Source organism: Hyla sarda, chromosome 4, assembly GCF_029499605.1.
Source record: "Hyla sarda isolate aHylSar1 chromosome 4, aHylSar1.hap1, whole genome shotgun sequence".
NCBI lineage: Eukaryota > Metazoa > Chordata > Amphibia > Anura > Hylidae > Hyla > Hyla sarda.
In genome coordinates this window covers 270,509,696-270,529,866 of record NC_079192.1, presented here as the reverse complement: position 1 = coordinate 270,529,866, position 20,171 = coordinate 270,509,696, and the positions used below count along the sequence as shown (strand labels likewise).

The following is a 20,171-nucleotide window of genomic DNA, read 5'->3' as shown; positions in this document are numbered from 1 at the left end:
GGCTTCAGATGATGTCACGCCTGCTGAAGAACACCCCTTCCCAGTCTGTGAATCTTACTGAGACTGAGCAGAAAATAGAGAGCAATATCAAGGTAGAAAATGAACAAACAATAAAAATAAAGGCGGGGTCGTTTATCATGATGGGTGCAAAGAACTGGCAGGATTATAAAATTTAACAAGATCTTGAGGAGGTACTCTTTAAAGGGGTTATCCAGGGAAAAACTTTTTTTTATATATATCAACTGGCTCCAGAAAGTTAAACAGATTTGAAAATTACTATTATTAAAAAAAATCTTAATCCTTTCAGTACTTATGAGATGCTGAAGTTGAGTTGTTCTTTTCTAAGTGCTCCCTGATGACTCCTGTCTCAGGAACTGTTCAGAGTAGAAGCAAATCCCCATAGCAAACCTCTTCTATTCTATGCAGTTCCCCAGACAGACAGAGGTGTCAGCAGAGAGCACTGTTGTCAGACAGAAAAGAACAACTAAACTTCAGCAGCTGATAATTATTAGAAGGATTAAGATTTTTTACTAGAAGTCATTTACAAATCTGTTTAACTTTCTGGAGCCAGTTGATGTATATATATATAAAAATATTTTTCCTCGAATATCCCTTTAACCCCTTAAGGACGCAGGACGTAAATGTACGTCCTGGTGCGGTGGCACTTAACGCACCAGGACGTACATTTACGTCCTGTGCATAACCGCAGGCATCGGAGCGATGCCCGTGTCATGCGCGGCTGATCCCGGCTGCTGATCGCAGCCAGGGACCCGCCGGCAATGGCTGACGCTCGCGATCTCGCGGGCGTCCACCATTAACCCCTCAGGTGCCTGGATCAATACAGATCCCGGCATCTGCGGCAGTGCGCGATTTCAATGAATGATCGGATCGCCCGCAGCGCTGCTGCGGGGATCCGATCATTCAGAATGCCGCACGGAGGTCCCCTCACCTTCCTCCTTCTGGCGTCTCCTGCTCTGGTCTGAGATCGAGCAGACTAGAGCAGAAGATCACCGATAACACTGATCTGTTCTATGTCCTATACATAGAACAGATCAGTATTAGCAATCATGGTATTGCTATGAATAGTAAAAGAAAAGTAAAAGTGAAAAATCCCCTCCCCCAATAAAAAAGTAAAACGTCCGTTTTTTCCTATTTTACCCCCAAAAAGCGTAAAAAATAAATTTTAGACATATTTGGTATCGCCGCGTGCGTAAATGTCCGAAATTAAAATAAAATGTTAATGATCCCGTACGGTGAACGGCGTGAACGGGAAAAAAAAAAGTCCAAAATTGCTTCTTTTTAATACATTTCATTACAAAAAAATTATAAAAAATGTATTAAAAGTTTTTTATATGCAAATGTGGTATTAAAAAAAAGTACAGATCATGGCGCAAAAAATTAGCCCTCAAACCTCCGCTTATACGGAAAAAGAAAAAAGTTAGAGGTCATCAAAATAAAGGGATTATAAACGTACTAATTTGGTTAAAAAGTTTGTGATTTTTTTAAGCACAACAATAATAGAAAAGTATGTAATAATGGGTATCATTTTAATCGTATCGACCCTCAGAATAAAGAACACATGTCATTTCTACCATAAATTGTACGGCGTGAAAACGAAACCTTCCAAAATTAGCAAAATTGCGTTTTTCTTTTTAATTTCCCCACAAAAATTGTGTTTTTTGGTTGCGCCATACATTTTATGATATAATGAGTTATGTCATTACAAAGGACAACTGGTCGTGCAAAAAACAAGCCCTCATACTAGTCTGTGGAGGAAAATATAAAAGAGTTATGATTTTTAGAAGGCGAGGAGGAAAAAATGAAAACGTAAAAATGTAATTGTCTGAGTCCTTAAGGACTTAAGGGGTTAAACGCTGGGACCATAGGTAACTATCAGACCATTGTAATCAAGAACACATTTAAAAGGGCTTGTAATGAAAACAAATCAGCTGTACTGTGTAATTAATGCATATACATACTACAACAACAAAAAAAAATACACAAAGTGCGAAAAAGTAGAAACATAATATCCATATTAAAATCCAGGAGTGTTTTGCTATTGTACCGTCTAGGGGAATTTCTCGCATAATGCAGACCACCTTGCACTGATCTATGTAAATGCCTCAGATTTCTCTTGGATTTTAATGTGTCTGGACTTCTTAATGTTAATTTAATAGTTGCTATTTTTAAATTTGTATATTTAAATTGTATGAGGCATGTAATCAGCATGGAAAGCGAGAATCAAACATACCATATTTACACATTAGTACTGCATCTTATAAAGCTGAACTAAGCATGTCTGTGTGTGACATGGGAAATTTACTTTAATATCAGGAAATGCTATATATATATATATATATATATATATATATATATATATATATATATATATATTATGAACATATTAAAAGGGTATCTATCACCCTTAAACCCTTAAGATGTAGTACAGTCTGATGGCGACATGTTATAGAGAAAAAGGAGACGACATATAGCTTTCTGTAAAAATATTAAAGTGTACCTGTCAGATCCCACAAAAAACAAAAAAAAAATCTTTTCATTAGCTCACAGCATTAGAAATCCTCTCAGGGGAAGGGGGCGTGTCCCTCCCTTGTGGTGGTGGGAAATGATTGGTGTGTCTGCTCATGCAGCCTTCTCTATGAGTAATCTCTTGTCCATGATTCATGGACAAGCCTGATGCTGCTGGTTAGTGTCTCACTAGGTATGGGGACCCCTTATGGTGGGATTTTCAGGAGCCGTTTAAAAAAAGAAGTATTCAAAAAAAATAATTAACAACCATATTACAAAAGGTCTTATCAAAAATCTTTGCCCATAAAACTATATATCAATCTGTTTAACTACTCCTGCTCTATACCATAAGGCAGATCAGTAAAACAAAAAAAATTGTATTACCATATACATTAATCCCCTAACAGTAACTATAAACTCTGCACCATCAAGAGACACCATCTTTTCTTAACCTCAGCTAAAATTTCTAAAAGCTGGCAACAGAAACCACCATAAAACACTAAGGATGGTCTGACATTGCATTGGGATACTAAATACATGTTCAGGAAGGTGACAGAAAGCAGCATTTCATCAGCACCCAGGAATAAAATGTTGCCATCAGATGATGTATAAGGCTATACATACTCTGCACTGGCAGTACCCACTGTATACAGTAGACAAAGCCATAGACACCCATTACAGGATGGAGTTTAAGGGTATGTTCACACTGAGGAATTGGTGAGGAATTCTTGCTTAGAAATTCCGCCGTGGAATTCCACACGGAACTATAGGAGTAAACTTTTTTTTTGTCTTTGCTGGACGACAACCACCAATGAGAATTTCCCTTTTTTTGTGTGGAATTTCCATGCAAATTCCGCAACGATCGGGCCCCAAAAAATAAATGTAATTGATTTCTATGGGACAAAGACGCGGATTCCGCATGAAGAAAGAACATGTTCATTCTTCATGCGGAACGGAATTCAGCGTCGGAATTCAGCTTGAGTGTGAACTGAGGAGCGGAAATACAGTTAAACTCTAATGGGTTTTCACTGCTGACTGAATTGGAGAGGAGTAAGTGAGCGGAATTACTCGAGTAAATTCCTCTCCAATTCCTCAGTGCGAACATACTCTAAAGATGTGTCATTTTGGAATCTGTACAGATGGTATACATTAGGGTTTGCTGTATTACAGCAGCATACAGTAAACAAAGTTATACAACATGGTATATGATTTTTTAACATGGGTCATTATGCATAAGTGATCTGTCATAGGTATATGTTGGGAACAACCTGGAAACATCTTAGACACAAAGAGACAGAGAGACAGAGTGAAAATAGACTAAATAAGGAGAGGGGGAGGGGGAGGGGGGGGGGATTACTGAAACTGTGAAAAAAATACACCAAGCAAACTCAGCAAACTGAGTAAGAGTACCAAAACTTTTTTATTTATTTATTTATTTTTAAGTACTCGCCGATGCCAATTACCGATACTTTTTTCAATGTCATGTGACAGGTTTTTTGTTTTTTTTTCTCCTTAAGGGTACATTCACACGGGCAGATCCACAGCATATTTCATGCTGCAGATCCGCTGCTGAAGGACCACTACGTGGTGCCGTTAGATGTGCCTGCTCGGAGCGGCAATCCGCTGCTACGAGCAGACACACTGCGATGGGCGAGTCGCAGCAAGCATGCGCAGTGTTCTCGCACATCGCGGCCGCTCTCGGCCTAGCTAAGGAGCAGGGGGAGTGGTCGCGATACGCGGCAACTTGCACATTGCTTCAGTGTGTCTGCTCGTATCGTTGTATTGCCGCTCCGAGCAGGCACATCTAAAGGAACCATGTAGTGGTCCTTCAGTGGCGGATCCGCGGCGTAAATTAAGCTGTGGATCCGCCCATGTGTGTTTTTTTTTTTTTTTTCCTAAGAGAAAGGGCATACTTTTTTTTTTAGATAATTTTTTTATTTTTTTCATTTAAACTTTTTTGAAAAGGGGGGTAATTCACATTTTTTATTGGGAAGGGGTTAACCACTTAAGGACGCAGGGCATACAGGCACGGCCCCTTTACAGAGTCCTTAAATGGTCACACTCATTAAAACTATTTTTTTTTCTTTTGCACTCCTTATGGTAAATAAAAAATATTTACTTTGGACCGAAGCCAAAACACAGCAAACACAGGAAGTGCAGCCTGGAGTGCTGAGGGGGGGGGGGTGTCCAGCCTCATCCAATCATAGCTCCTCTCACACTTAACTGCCATATGCTGTTGGTTGGACACCCCTCCCCCCCCCCCCCCTCAGCACTCCATGGCATAGCACTGAACAGTGTATGCAATCAAAAGATTGCATAGTATTGCCTCGTTAGATGGCTTAAAAAAAGGGGGGGGGGGGGGGGGGAAAAAAAGAGGAAAAAGTGGTAACAAATAAAAAAAAATAAATGTGAATAAACCCCCCCCCCCCAATAAAAAATGGAATCACCCCCTTTTCTTATTTTTTAAATAAAATAATGCAATAAAAAAATCATATGTGGTACCACCGCGTGCGTAAATGTCCGAACTATAAAAATATATGGTTAGCTAAACCACACAGTCGATTAGTATATTTTATTTACGTGTACACAAAGTCCAAAATTGTGAATTTTTCCTTAGTTCATAAAAATATTAATAAAAAGCTATCAGAAAGTCCCATCAAAACAAAAACGGCGCAAAAAAATAAGCCCTCATATAGCCCCCATATGCAGAAAAATTAAGTTATAGGGGTCAAAAGATGACAATTTTAAACATATAAATTTTCGTGCATGTAGTTATAATTTTTTTAAAGTAGTAAAATAAATAAAACCTACATAAAATTGGGTATCCCTGTAACCGTATGGACCTACAGAATAAAGATAATGTGTCATTTTTACAGAAAAGTGCATTGCATAGAAACGGAAGCCCTAAAAAGTAGCAAAGTGGCTTTTTTTTCTTCATTTCACCACACAACTACCGTATTTATCGGGGTATACCACGCACCGGCCTATAACACGCACCCTCATTTTACCAAGGATATTTGGGTAAAAAAAGTTTTCTACCCAAATATCCATGAAAAAATGAGGGTGCATGTGTGCGCGTGTATACCCCGATATATCCCCAGGAAAGGCAGGGGGAGAGAGGCCGTCGCTGCCCGCTTCTCTCCCCCTGCCTTTCCTGGGGTCTAGAGCGCTGCTGTCGGCCCTTTTCACCCCCTGGTTATCGGCGCCGCTGCCCGTTCTGTCCCCCTGACTATCGGTGCCGGCGCGATAGCCAGGGGGAGTGAAGCGGCGCCGACAGCCAGGGGGAGAGAAGGGGCAGCGGCACCCATTGCCGGCGCCGCTGCCCCGTTGCCTCCCCCCATCCCCGGTGGCATAATTACCTGAGTCCGGTCCGCGCTGCTCCAGGCCTCCGTCGTGCGTCCCCAGCATCGTTGCTATGCACGGCGCGGCGCTCTGACGTCATGCGCCGCGCTGTTCAGCGCATAGCAATGACGCCGGGGACGCACGACGGAGGCCTGGAGCAGCGCGGACCGGACTCAGGTAATTATGCCACCGGGGATGGGGGGAGGCAACGGGGCAGCGGCGCCGGCAATGGGTGCCGCTGCCCCTTCTCTCCCCCTGGCTGTCGGCGCCGCTTCTCTCTCCCTGGCAATCGGCGCCGGCACCGATAGTCAGGGGGACAGAACAGGCAGCGGCGCCGATAACCAGGGGGTGAAAAGGGCCGACAGCAGCGCTCTAGACCCCAGGAAAGGCAGGGGGAGAGAAGCGGGCAGCGACGGCCTCTCTCCCCCTGCCTTTCCTGGGGGTGTATCGGCGTATAACACGCACACAGACTTTAGGCTAAAAATTTTAGCCTAAAAAGTGCGTGTTATACGCCGATAAATACGGTAATTTCTTTTTTACGCCGCAGATTAGGTTATAAAATAAGTAATGTCATTAAAGAGTAAAATTGGTGATGCAAAAAACAAGCCCTTATATGGGTCTGTAGGTGCAAAATTTAACACATTATGATGATTATTAGAAGATGAGGAGATTGATCTGTGTGATCTGTGCTCATTTGGTTGAGCCTGCTCCAGGCAGGCTCAATCAAATATAGATCCACGGCAGCCAGGGAAGGAGAGGTAATCTACCTACCTCCATAGTGGATCCTAGACCACAAGGGTCAGTTAAAAAGTCCCTTTAGATGCCGCTGTAAATTTTCACAACAGCAACCCAAATGATTAATAGCCACCCATGTCAATAGCCACCTGGCTATTAGTGTTGCCGTATCTGGGGATTTCAGTAGCTGGGGGCCACCGGGCATGGAGGAGGCACAAGTCAGGGGACCGCTCCATACACCCACAGCTCTGCTAGGCTGAAGCAAGGCTAAATGTCAGCAAAATTCACCTGCCCGGCATACGGAACTACATGTCCTGGGCATCAGGCGATAGGATTTCCACATCTCTGCTCTGATCAGTGATATTCTTTGCTCAATTCAAATCTGTTTCAACTGCAGTATAAAATCACTTCTGCAATTCAGAATATTTCTTCATAACAAGTAAACTTCATTTACTTGATCAGGGAAAAATCTTCCCATCCATCTGTGGACAAGGCACTGAGCATAGCACCTCTGGTACGTGTGAATGTTTTCCCTCCATAGGGCCCTGCTAACATCATATAGGCACTTCACAAAATAAACAGATGCAAAGTCAGCGTACCAAACAGAAAAAGTTGATTTTGTTATCACCTTAAATGCGTTTGACAGAGCCACCCAAAGTATTAATACATTGCTAAAGATCTGTACAATCTGATAATACTTGCCTAAGAGTGACAAATTGACATCACAACTGAGTTCTGTATGCAGCCAACACCCAAAGTTTCAGGAAATAGCCCTTTAGATTAAGAAATTAATCACTATATTTAAACACGAGTTAATTTTTCCGGTTTCAAACCTTTAAAATTATTGTTTGAAAACAGAGCCTATTATAGGATGTGGTTGACTACAAGATATTCCACCGAAAATCAGAAAAACCCTGTAACCATAGGTCACTGTGACAATCACATTATATATTGTCTGTACATGGAGAGTATACGGCAAAATACCAACAAAAAGGTATTCTGACTTACACTGCGGAGTGCCACATGTTTTAATAGATCAAGCATAATCTACTTGCAAGTTTGTTTTGTCTGTTGTATGCCAGGTTACATTTTATTTGCAATACACAAAACCAAAGTCTACCATGTACACTTACTGTATGCGGTAATAATGTCTAATGATAGGGGCTTTACCTACCTGACATCCTAATGGGAAGTCTACATGCGGTATGGGGTAGGGATGTACTGAGAGAGCACTGTGGTCAGACAGAAAATAAATAAAAAATAAAGAACTACCTCTGGAGCATACAGCAGCTGATAAGTATTGGAAGGACAAAAATCACAGAATAGGCAAGTTTAGCTGCCAACAAAGGATAATTTAAAGGGGTACTCCGGTGCTTACACATCTTATCACCTATCCAAAGGATAGGGGATAAGATGCCTGAACGCAGGAGTCCCGCAGCTGGGGACGCCCGGGATCATGCACGGGGCACCCTGTTTGTAATCATTCCCCGGAGCATGTTCACTCCGGGTCTGATTACGGTCGACCGCAGGGCCGGCGGCGTGTGACGTCACACCTCCGCCCCCGTGTGACGTCACGCTCCGCCCCTCAATGCAAGCTTATGGGAGGGGGCGTTATAGCTATCACGCCACCTCCCGTAGGCTTGCATTGAGGGGCGGAGCGTGACGTCACACGGGGGCGGAGGCGTGACGTCACGCGCCGCCGGCCCTGCGGTCGCCGGTAATCAGACCCGGAGCGGACTGATTACAAACGGGGTGCCGTGTGCATGATCCCGGTGTCCCCAGCTGCGGGACTCCCGCGATCAGGCATCTTATCCCCTATTCTTTGGATAGGGGATAAGATGTGTAAGCACCGGAGTACTCCATTAACTCCCAGGGTAAGGGACCATACTAGGAACCCCGGTTGACAAGTCACAGACACTCAAAAATTACCTTTTAGGATAGATAAAACAAAGGTTTATTAAATTACATTTAAAAAAGGCACCACAGATCAAAATGGTAACTTATGTTGACCTCAAAGCAAAAAAAGCTAAAAAAAAAAAAAAATAAAAAAAAATAAGCGATATGACATTTTTTAAAAAAGTGTACATTATGGAGATAATGAGGGTTAATAGTTTCAGATATTGAATTGTTGATGGTAAAGGTTTACGTAGAGGGGGAGATGGCGCCCACCCTAATGCACTGAGCCCCCCCCCCCCCACTGACCCTGCCTTTTGAGGGACCCATCTCCTTAACAGGATGGCCTCAACCACGGTGACGTTCCCTCCTTATTGCTAAAGTGCACAGGAGAAAGTAAATAAAACACTTTGGCACAGATGTTACGATGCATGGGCTAGGCAGGAAAGGAGCTAATGTAGGGTCAAAATCAAAAGATACAGTGTTGCACCCCAACAGTAATTCCATATTATATATATATATATATATATATATATACACACATACATACATACATTCAGGGGTGTGGAATTTTTTTAAAAAAACTACTTGTCCAAGGGACTAAAGCGGAACACAATCTACTTGTCCCTCACGAAAATCCACTTGTCCTGGCAGATAAAATAATTTTCACCAAAATAGTCTGATTTCCCCCCCCCCCCCCCACTAGACCACCAGGGATGGATATAAGATCCTTTAGACACTGCTGACAGTGGTGATCTAATGGTTTAATAGGTGATCGCAGTATGTCAGGATATTAGCGTCCGGAGAGCTGTAGCTCCTCTTACACCCGAGGGAAGCCCAGAAAAGTGTAGATGTAACTTTTTGATCACCTTATAAAAAATTTCTCATATGAAGTGACCAAAAATGAACAATTCTGGACTATTTTTTACATTTCCACCGTTCCCCGTACGGTTTAACTAACATTATATTTTAATAGTCTGGACATTTCCACATGTAGCGATACCACTTATGTTTATTTTTGTACATTATTTTTAAAGAAAATTGGAAACTTTTATTAGGAAAGGGGCTTATTCACATGTATACTTTTTAAAATATTTTAATCACTTTTTTTCAGTCCCAATAGGGACTTATGTGTTACTGGGGGGGGGGGGGGGTTCTGCTTCTCCAGTTTATATGCTGCATTTTGTGTCAGAAAATGCTGAAAGTTGCATTTAGTTACTAGATAACTACAACACCCAGCATGCCCTGATACAGTCTATGGTTGTGTGGGTGTTGCAGCATGTTGCACTGTATAGTAGTACAGTTAAGGTTATTGTGTAACATGCTGGGAGTTGTAGTTTTGGTTCGTGTCAGCTGCAGAGCCATAGTCTGTGTCAAGGAATACTGGGAATTACAGTTAGTAACTACAACACCCAGCATGCCCTGATGCAGCCTATAGCTCTGCAGCTGACCCGAACCAAAACTACAACTCCCAGCATGTTACACTTTATAGTTCTACAGATTAGGTTATGGTCCAACATGCTGGGAGTTGTAGTTTTGGTTCGGGCGTGCTTGTCTGCATCCGTGGGGCTCTTGGTTGGCGGGTGAGTATGAAGGGGGCGGGATTCTGGGGGTGCAATTTAGTGCGGGGGCCACTAAAAATAAATAAAATTAGATGGCACAACTGCCCTAATGCCCGACGTGACAGTCCGCTCCTATACAAAACATTCATGCATACACATATCATACATGCACCAGCCACTGCCCCCATATCCCCATACACAACCCCCGCCACATCATACATTACATACACTCACACCATACATATACACCATACATATACACACATCATACATACACCTGCCGCTGCCCACCCCACATCATACATCACATACATACACATCACACTTAGACATTATACACACATTATACATAACATACACATCACACACAGACATTATACACACATTATACATTACATACACATCACACACAGACATTATACACACATTATACATTACATACACATCACACATAGACATCATACACACATACACTCACACCATACATATTCACCAGTGTTTCCCAACCAGGGTGCCTCCAGCTGTTGCAAAACTACAACTCCCAGCATGCCCAGGGCATGCTGGGAGTTGTAGTTTTGCAACAGCTGGAGGCACCCTGGTTGGGAAACACTGATATACACCATACATATGCACACATCATACATACACCTGCCGCTGCCCCCCGCCCCCCATCATACATACATACACACATCACACATACACTCACACCATACATATACAACCACCCTTCCTGTCGTCTGCATTCTCTGCCTCCTCACCTGAGCAGCCATGAGTGGACATCAGAGCTGTAGTCCCGGCCGGTGTGAGGTGAGATTTCCGTCCTCCCCCTCTCTCCCCTCCCCCCTGCTCTGTGTTTTCCCCGTGCAAACAAGCAACCTCCCCGTGGTGGATTAGGTCCTGTCTAGACAGATCAGGGAGAGGGGGAGGGATAGAGCTGTGTGCGGGGGATGGAGCTGTGCACGGAGCTGTCTACATCCTTTCTCTCACCCTGCTGTGTCTTCTGAGCTCCGTCCATCCTCCGGGAGGGGAGATAAGGGGGCTCTGCAGTCAGCTGGAGGCGCCGCCCCCTCCATACACTCAGAGCAGCTCCTGCGCCTCACACCGACATTAAAGAAAAATAAGGGGGAAGTCGGTCTGTCCCTGCTCGCCCGATACAGGGCTAAATCTATGAACAATTCACCTGCCCGGTGCCCAAAACTACTTGTCCCGGGCGTCGGGCTATAGGATTTCCACATCCCTGATACATATATACACACACACACACTGAGTAAGAAAAAAAAGTGTAACCAAATGTGATGGTGAAGACATAAATAGCAATTAATTGGTTAAAAATCCAAGAGCTACTGCTACCCTAATAGATAGCGGGTGCAGAGCTAGCTAACCCTATAACTTCCGACGCGTTTCCCCTGTTAAGTTAGTAAACAGGTTCATCAGGGATAGGGAATGAGCTCATATGTTTGAGGAAAAATAGCCTCAGATGACCGGTACCTTAATTACAGCCAATAGATGAAATGTAATTAAATTAAAGGGACATAATGGTAGATACCCACTAATATTACAAATATAGTACAAAAAGGTATAGGTGTGTGCAGTACAGTAGCAGTAGGTAACAGTCAGTAATTACGATATGAACACAGCCTTACCATCAATTCGGAGGGGTAAAAGAGTGTATAGTGTAGGGATCGAACATTTCCGAAGCTAGAACTGGGGGAGGGCAGAGCAAGGGGAGGGAGGAGGTTCACGCCCCCTCCCTCATCTCCCCTCCCTGAGCTCGGCTGGACGCAGATCTCTACGGCACGCCGCCTCCCTGAGGTCATAGATCTCCATGGGTCCCCTCCCTCAGGACGTAGAGCAGTGCTCCAAATGAGCTCTATGTGTAAAGGGGGACATACTGCACGGGCTAAAGGGGGACATACTGCACGGGCTAAAGGGGGACATACTGCACGGGCTAAAGGGGGACATACTGCACGGGCTAAAGGGGGACATACTGCACGGGCTAAAGGGGGACATACTGCACGGGCTAAAGGAGGACATACTGCATGGGCTAAAGAGCCTGTGCAGTATGTCCCCCTTTACACATAGAGCTCATTGGGAGAACTGCTCTATGTTCTCAGCTCGGGGAGATGAGGGAGGGGACCTGCCATGGAGATTTACGTCCTCAGCTCGGGGAGATGAGGGAGGGGACCTGCCGTGGAGATCTATGTCCTCAGGGAGGGGGCGTGCCGTAGAGATCTGCGTCCAGCCGAGCTCAGGGAGGGGGCGTGTACCTTCTTCCTCCCCTTGCCCCAGCTCTAGCTTCGGAAATGTTCGGAGAGCTGGGGGAGGAGCGGACGCATGGATCTACGGGGGCGCAAAAAACCACCTCACACCGGCCCTGAGTCGAACCATCGCCGCTGCCCCATTGCCTCCCCCATAACCGGTTTTATAATTACCTGTTCCCGGGGTCCGCGCTAGTTCTGGCTCCAGCAGCATCCTGAGCTGTCACTGTGCGCACTGACTGTGACGTTGCGTTGAGGAAGTCACTAGTCATTGCGCAGCGCACAGTAACAGCACAGGATGCCGCAGAAGCCAGAAGTAGCGCGGACCCTGGGAAAATAACACCGGGGATAGGGGAGGCAATGGGGCAGCGGCGGTGGTTGGACTCCGGACCGGCAGGAGGAGAGAAGCGGGCGGCGGTTGCATGCTTTGGCCCCGCAAAAGACGCTGCAGTTCACTGATTTAAAGCGCCTGCATTATCGGCAAGGTAATTGCTGATACCGATAACTTCCAAAATCGTGAATATCGGCCGATAATATCGGCCAAACCGATAATCGGTCGATCCCTAGTATGGTAAGAAGATAAATCCCCAACCAGAATTGTGCTGCATAAAAACAACCTACATAGCCTCAGGGATGTGGAAATCCTTTCGCCCAATGCCCGGGACAAGTAGTTTTGGGCGCCAGGCAGGTGAATTGTTCATAGATTTAGCCCTATATCGGGCTAGCAGGGACAGACCGACTTCCCCCTTATTTTTCTGTAATGCCGGTGTGAGGTGCAGGAGCCGATGCAAGTCTGCACCTCACACCGGCGCTCAGAGTGTATGGAGGGGGCAGTGGCAGCCCCCAGCTGATTTCAGTAGCTGGGGGGCGCTGCTCAGAGCCCCCCAGCCAGTGTGAGGGGATATCAGGAGCGAGGGCAGAACCCGAGGTCGCACGTCTGCAGGAGATGATTAAGCCATGCCCCCTCATCCCCCCTCCCGGAGGATAGAGAGCGCAGCTCTGCATAATACAAGAAGACAGGGGAGAATGAGGACGTACACAGCTCCTCCCTCCCCCACACACAGCCTCTCCCTTTAACCTGCTCTGTCTACACAGGTTTCAAGTATTCACGGGGGAAAATACAGAGCGGGGAGAGGATGTGTGTGAGAAGACTGCACTGCACGGGCTGGGGATTTCAACTCACACCGGCTCAGGTGAGGAGGCCGAGCATGCAGGCGGCGGGAAGAGTGGTTGTATATGTATGTAATGTATGATTAGGGGGGTGTATCAGCGGCGGGTGTATGTATGATGTGTGCATATGTATGGTGTATATGTATGATGTGTGCATATGTACGGTGTATGTGTCATGTGTATATATGATGTGTGTATGGTGTCTGTGTGAGGTGTGTATGTAATGTGTGATATAGGGGGCAGCGGCAGGTGTATGTATGATGTGTGCATATGTATGGTGTATATTTATGGTGTGAGTGTATGTGTATATATGATGTGTGTATGGTATGTGTGTGATGTGTGTATGTAATGTATGATGTGGGGGGGGGCAGGTATATTTATGATGTGTGCATATGTATGGTGTATATTTATGGTGTGAGTGTATGTGTATATATGATGTGTGATGTCTATGTAATGTATGATGGGGAGCAGCGGCGGGTGTATGTATGATGTGTCTATGTATTATGTATGATGCATGTATGTAATGTATGATATAGGGGGCAGTGGCAGGTGTATGTATGATGTGTATGCATGTATGTTTTGTACAGGGGCGGACTGACAAGTGTTGCTGCCAGTTGTGCTATCTAATTTTATTTATTTTTAGTGTCTTCTGGTCACCTACACTAAATTGCACCCCCCCCCCATCCAAGAGCCCCACAGATGCACGCAAACACGCCCGAACCAAAACTGCAACTTCCAGCATGTTGCACCATAACCTAATCTGTAGAACTACTATAAAGTGTAACATGCTGGGAATTGTAGTTTTGGTTCAGGTCAGCTGCAGAGCCAAAGGCTGTATCAGGGCATGGTGGGTGTTGTAGTTACTAACTGAAATTCCCAGTATTCCTTGACACAGCCTATGTCTCTGCAGCTGACACAAACCAAAACTACAACTCCCAGCATGTTACACAATAACCTTAACTGTACTACTATACAGTACAACATGCTCCAACACCCACACAACCAAAGGCTGTATCAGGGCATGCTGAGAGTTGTAGTTATCTAGTAACTAAATGCAACTTCCAGCATCTACTGACACATAATTAGAGTAAATAAAATGCACCATATAAACTGGAGAAGCAGAACACCCCCCAGTAACACAGCGTTGTTCACTGTTATCCAATCAAAAGACTCCATATATAAGTCCCTATGAAGACTGAAAAATAGTGATTAAAATATTTGAAAGAAGTGTGTATATATGTGAATAAGCCCCTTTCCTAATAAAAGTTCAGATAAAAACTACAGATCATGTCACACAAGATTACCCTCATCCTTGTATATGGAAAAATTGGAGTTATAGGGGTCAGATGGGGGGGGGGGGGGGGGCAGCTAGCTACAGCCCTCCCGCCGCTAATAGCCTGGCATGCTGCGATCACCGTGGCCGCTATTAAACCATTAGATCACCACTGTCTAAGTTGACAGCAGTGTCTAAAGGGATCTTATATCTATCCCTGGTGGTCTAGTGGGGTGAATCATACTATTTTGGTGGAAATTATTTTATCTACCAGGACAAGTGGATTTTCTTGAGGGACAAGTAGATTGTGTTCCGCTTTAGTCCCTAGGACAAGTAGTTTTTTTTTTTTTTTACATTTCCACACCCCTGAGCCTGATCCTCAGTGTAGCAAAATATAACCCAGCAACAAAAAGGTATAATGGTCTGAGAAAAAAAGAAAGACATTGCTACTTCATAAAGCACATATAAAGCAACATTGTAGCCAAAGCAAGAAAACCAAAAATTGCTCCCCGATATAGAACAATGATAATGCTGCTAATGGACATAGTATAGTAGCCTAGTCATGATCAGAGATAGGGTTAAATGTCCCTTGGTATGGTACTTAGCTAGAAAACAGCAGGGAGATACTGGCATTATGGTTTTCAGACTCACACTGTGTGTAAGGCGTCAAATGGATGACAGTAGTCACAGGGTAGTGCTGGTCAGTCCGTAGGCTACTGGCATTTACCTGTAATTGAGAGGTTTATAAGCGTCTGGGCCGGCGTTGGTTTCTGGGATGCCGCACATGTGCAGCATTGCCGTGAGTGATGACGTGCTGCTGGCGCTGTCATAGTGACACTGTTAGCAGAGTCATATGATGGCTTCCGGCTTGTGAGACGCAAGCTGCGCTACAGCAGTACTGGAATACAGATGTGCTCCATCTGAGTAGGAGGAAGTAGTGGAGTGCATATGCAGTGAACCGCAACGTGTTCCACCAGTAGCTGGGATTTAGCTATTTGTAAGAATGACAAATTGCTGAAAAGTAAACATGCTATAGTTATCTCAGAATGAGAAAACGATGGGGAAAAGAAATATTAGACAGTTGTAATATCACAGTCAGGTTATGTAATCAAAGTGGGGCAAACTAGATAAAAAAATATAATGTCCCTAAATAAAATTAATTATGACCACCCAGATATTATCAATAGATAGTACTGATGAAATTATAATATTGATAGCTATGAGCATTAGCAGCTATATTAATGGTCTGTAAAGACATTAATGAGGTAAGTAGTTAAATGAATGTAGTAGGGACCGACCAATATCTGTTTTTTTTTTAGGGCCGATACCGATACTCTGTGGAGGTAAGGGCCGATAGCCGATAACTTATACCAATATTCCGGTATAAGTTAACAGCTATTTATCCCCCCCCCCCCCACCCCGCCGGCGACACCGCTACAGATCATTGATTTAAAGCGGGCGCTTTAATTCAATGAACTGCAGCGGCTTTTGTGGTGCCAGAGACAGCCGCCGCAACCCGCTTCTCTCCCCCTGCCTGTCCTGAGTCCTATCACCGCCACCACCCCCCACCGTGCCGCCCCGGCCAGAGAGTGCCGCTGCTGCCCCATTGCCTCCCCCATTCCCGGTTTTATAATTACCTGTTCCCGGGGTCCGGGTCCGCGCTACTTCTGGCTCCGGCGTCCTCCTGAGCTGTCACTGTGCGCACTGACGGTCACGTCGCGTTTAGGACCTCACTCGTCCTTGCGCTGCGCAGCGCACAGCATAACACAGGATGCCGCAGGAGCCAGAAATAGCGCGGACCCCGGGAACAGGTAATTATAAAACCAGGGATGGGGGAGGCAATGGGGCAGCGGTCTCTGGCCAGGCGGTGCGGTGGGGGTGCAGTGCAGTGGTGGGGGCGGTGCGGTGGGCGGGGCATTATCAGCTTATCGGCAAGGTAATTGCCGATACCGATAACGTCCAAAATCGTGAATATCGGCCGATAATATCGGCCAAACCGATAATCGGTCGATCCCTAGAATGAAGCAAAGGAAAGTGTATCATTGAGTCCATCAGGGTGCAAAGATTTCATCCAAAATATCATTGTTTGTCAATGTTCCCACCTCGACCATTACTACATAGGACTTCTATTACTTGGAAATAGATGTCAAAGGGGTTATCCGAATGATTTTTGGATAACCTCTTTGACATCTATAATATTAATCCTCTGTTTAAAGTGGTGTTTTTGACAGTAGGTTGAGACTTCCTGTTCCATAGAGATCACCTTTCCTCAATAATCTTGTCATCACAGGCAGGATTACACTAATTGGTAACCAGGATCATACTATAATAGGCAACAGGGACACTATAACACTGCCCCCCACCCTACACAGTGCACAGGCCACAGAGCATGCTCACAACAATCTTCCTTGAAGACAAGGAGTCATTTCAGACTTTACTTATGTCTACCTGTTGTAAAATCATTTTCTGCAATTGCCTTTACAGACAGATGACCATACTGTTAAAAGAAAGAATACCTTCAACTGACCTCTTTAAAAAAAAAAAAAAGGGGTCAATATTGAGACCTTATTTCAGAAAAACTGATAATGTAGTCTATAGTTTTACAATCATAACTGAAAAAGCGCACGTTGTATGCAACAGAACACTAATCCCAAAATCAGATAAACATACTGATTACTTCTTAAGATCAGGACCGAAAAAGCCATCGCTGTCCTTCTGACCTTTACATACCAAGCATTCATCTTTAACTATAAAACATAGCATTTAGCATTAGGATAACTTGACGGTAGGGTCACCCACACTGCGTGGGCCAGCCAACTGGGCCAAAGTTTACATGTGCATGCAACTTTAGGTGACATATTCTCATAGCAGAATCCACAGCGGATTTTAGGTGACAGATGCTTGTAGCAGAATCTGCAGCAGATTTTCCCACACATATCGCGGATGAAGTATGTGTGACCCTACCCTTAAAAGGGAATGTATCCCCTAGATTTGTTTTTTTAATGCCACAATTTTGGGGAAAATAAATGCCAAAAATAAATAAATAAATAATAATAATATTAATTAAAAAGAAAATACTTAAATGTCTAAGGCTTCTTTCACACTACAAAATTCTCTGTTTTTAAACATCTGTATGAAGTTCCATCTGAAAACGGCAGTAACCAAATCCTATACGTCCATTTGAAAATCCCATTATAGTCTATGGGATTTTCTAATAGCCGTTTGAACCCGTTATAGTCCGTTATTGATAACGGACGTTATTTTGTGACAGAAGATAGTAACGGGAGAAATATTGCATGAACTATTTCTCCCGTCACAAAATAACGTTTGAAACATTGCTACATCTTTGCATTGATTTAACAACTATGGGGGAGATTTATCAAAACCTGCGTAGGGGGAAGAGTGGTGAAGTTGTCCATAGCAACAAATCAGGTGGCTTAGCTTTGTTAGTGGTGTCACAGTAAATAAGGGGGGGGTGTATACATCTGCACTCAACATTTTTCATTTTTTTGTGTAAATCATATTGAAATCCATGTAATATTTTTTCTCCCCACTTCCAAGTGATGGACTATTGTGTGTTGGTCCATTATTTAAAATCGCAATGATACAAATTTGAATCTGTTGCTATACTATGACAAAGTGAAAAAAAAAATCCAAGGGGGATGATTATTTATGCAAGGCACTGTATTTGTATAGGTTTAACCACATGAAATCTGCAGCAGATCCTGTATGTGTGAATTACATTACATTTTCACGTAACTTATCTGCTGCAGATTTGCTTCTGCACATTTTCTGTAACTGATCTGCAGCAGATCCACAGTCGGTACATTCACACCACGTTTGGCTGATATGTTCGCCGGCAGGGAAACTTCTAAACTGGTCGCTACTGTATCCACGCCGGAACCGGCACCGCATCTAATTCATTTGAATGAGCCGACCGGAGTCATGTAGTGACTCCGGTTGGCTGATTTGTACACCATATCCGGTTTTGTAGCCGGACTGAAAACCGTAGTACGGTGCGGGTTTCAGTCCAGCAACAAACCCGGAAATGGGGAAAAATGAATGAGATGTTGTGTCGGGTCCGGCAGGGATACGGTAGCGATACGGTAGAGGACGGTTTTAACATTTCCCTGCCGGATCCGGTGACCGTAGTAGCTAAATGTGGTGTGAATGCACCCTAAATCTGCAGCATATAAATATCCTCTTATTGGGGAGCTGACATGTCATTCACTTGGTGGAGATTTCTAATCCATCATATTTCGCTATACAACATAAAAAAATGCATAATTTCTAAAGCCAAACTTAACTAATGAAACTAAAATTAAGTATTTGAGACATTTCCTTTAAGGACAGTATTTCAGTCACACTATAAAAATGCATTGACAGCCAAAAAGAAGCTGACAGAAGAAATGCTAAGCCCCATTGCACATATCTTGTGCCTTTCCAGCCAGGTAGAATCTGCAATAATGACAGTCAAAGAGTCAGAGTTAGTTTGCTTCCTTTTCACTTCTAAGGCCCTAAAGCATATTACCTCATTAACCTTCTATATATAGAACCACTTACTCAGGGACTGAGGATAAATGAACCCCTGGACTGCTCGAAGGGCATGCTAACAATTCCTCTGGATGCAGATGTGTCTCAGCGCTAACTTAACCCATTATACGATCTAATCATAGCCTAATTAAAGGAAGAGCCATTCCTCTGATACTGTGGGCAGTGCCATGTACTAAAGCCATTACCTACTATAGGAACCATTCATTATCAGCCCGGCAGATGTGTACAACTTATGACAACACTGGGATTGCTTCAGGGTAGAAAACCCTCACACGACCTTCATCCCATACAGTTCATTTCCTAAGGACATACTAACCTCCGTACACAGTGTCATCTGAGAACAAAATACAATATACATGAGGTCTAATGGAAGTGAGGCCAGAAATGCAAAAATGGCACACAAATACTGAAGGCTCTGTGTGTCATCCCCCATCTCATCAACTACAAGAGGGTGGGGAAGTGGGCCATGGGAGGGAAAAACATTTAACAAAAGCTACAGAAGATGGTTGTGATCATTGAATAACTCCAGAAAACGTGCAATACTACTGTTATGTGTGTCTTATATAGTCCCTGGATACATAATGCCCTTGGATATTACACCTATCATAAAAGCTGGATAAGATCATTTTTTGACATATATGCAATCTAAAAAAGGAACAGCTAAAAAAGCAAATAAACTGCTGCTTTAGCTATTACATAAATGAGGTGTTCTCTGTTGATCAGAGCCGAGAGCCCTTGCAAAGAGTTTCCCTCTAAAGATGGCTATACACATGTGACAGCTATCAACTGAACATTCTCTCAGCAAACAGTTATCGGTCCCGATCCATTCATACACATGAACGTATGGTTCCACTGACC

At 44.0% G+C, this 20,171-nt stretch overlaps 1 protein-coding gene across 1 annotated transcript in view; it reads right to left on the bottom strand.

Annotated features, from left to right (window-relative positions):
- RAP1B (RAP1B, member of RAS oncogene family) overlaps positions 1–20,171 on the bottom strand; it is an 86,214-nt gene that overhangs the window by 38,901 nt on the left and 27,142 nt on the right. The window lies entirely within an intron of this gene.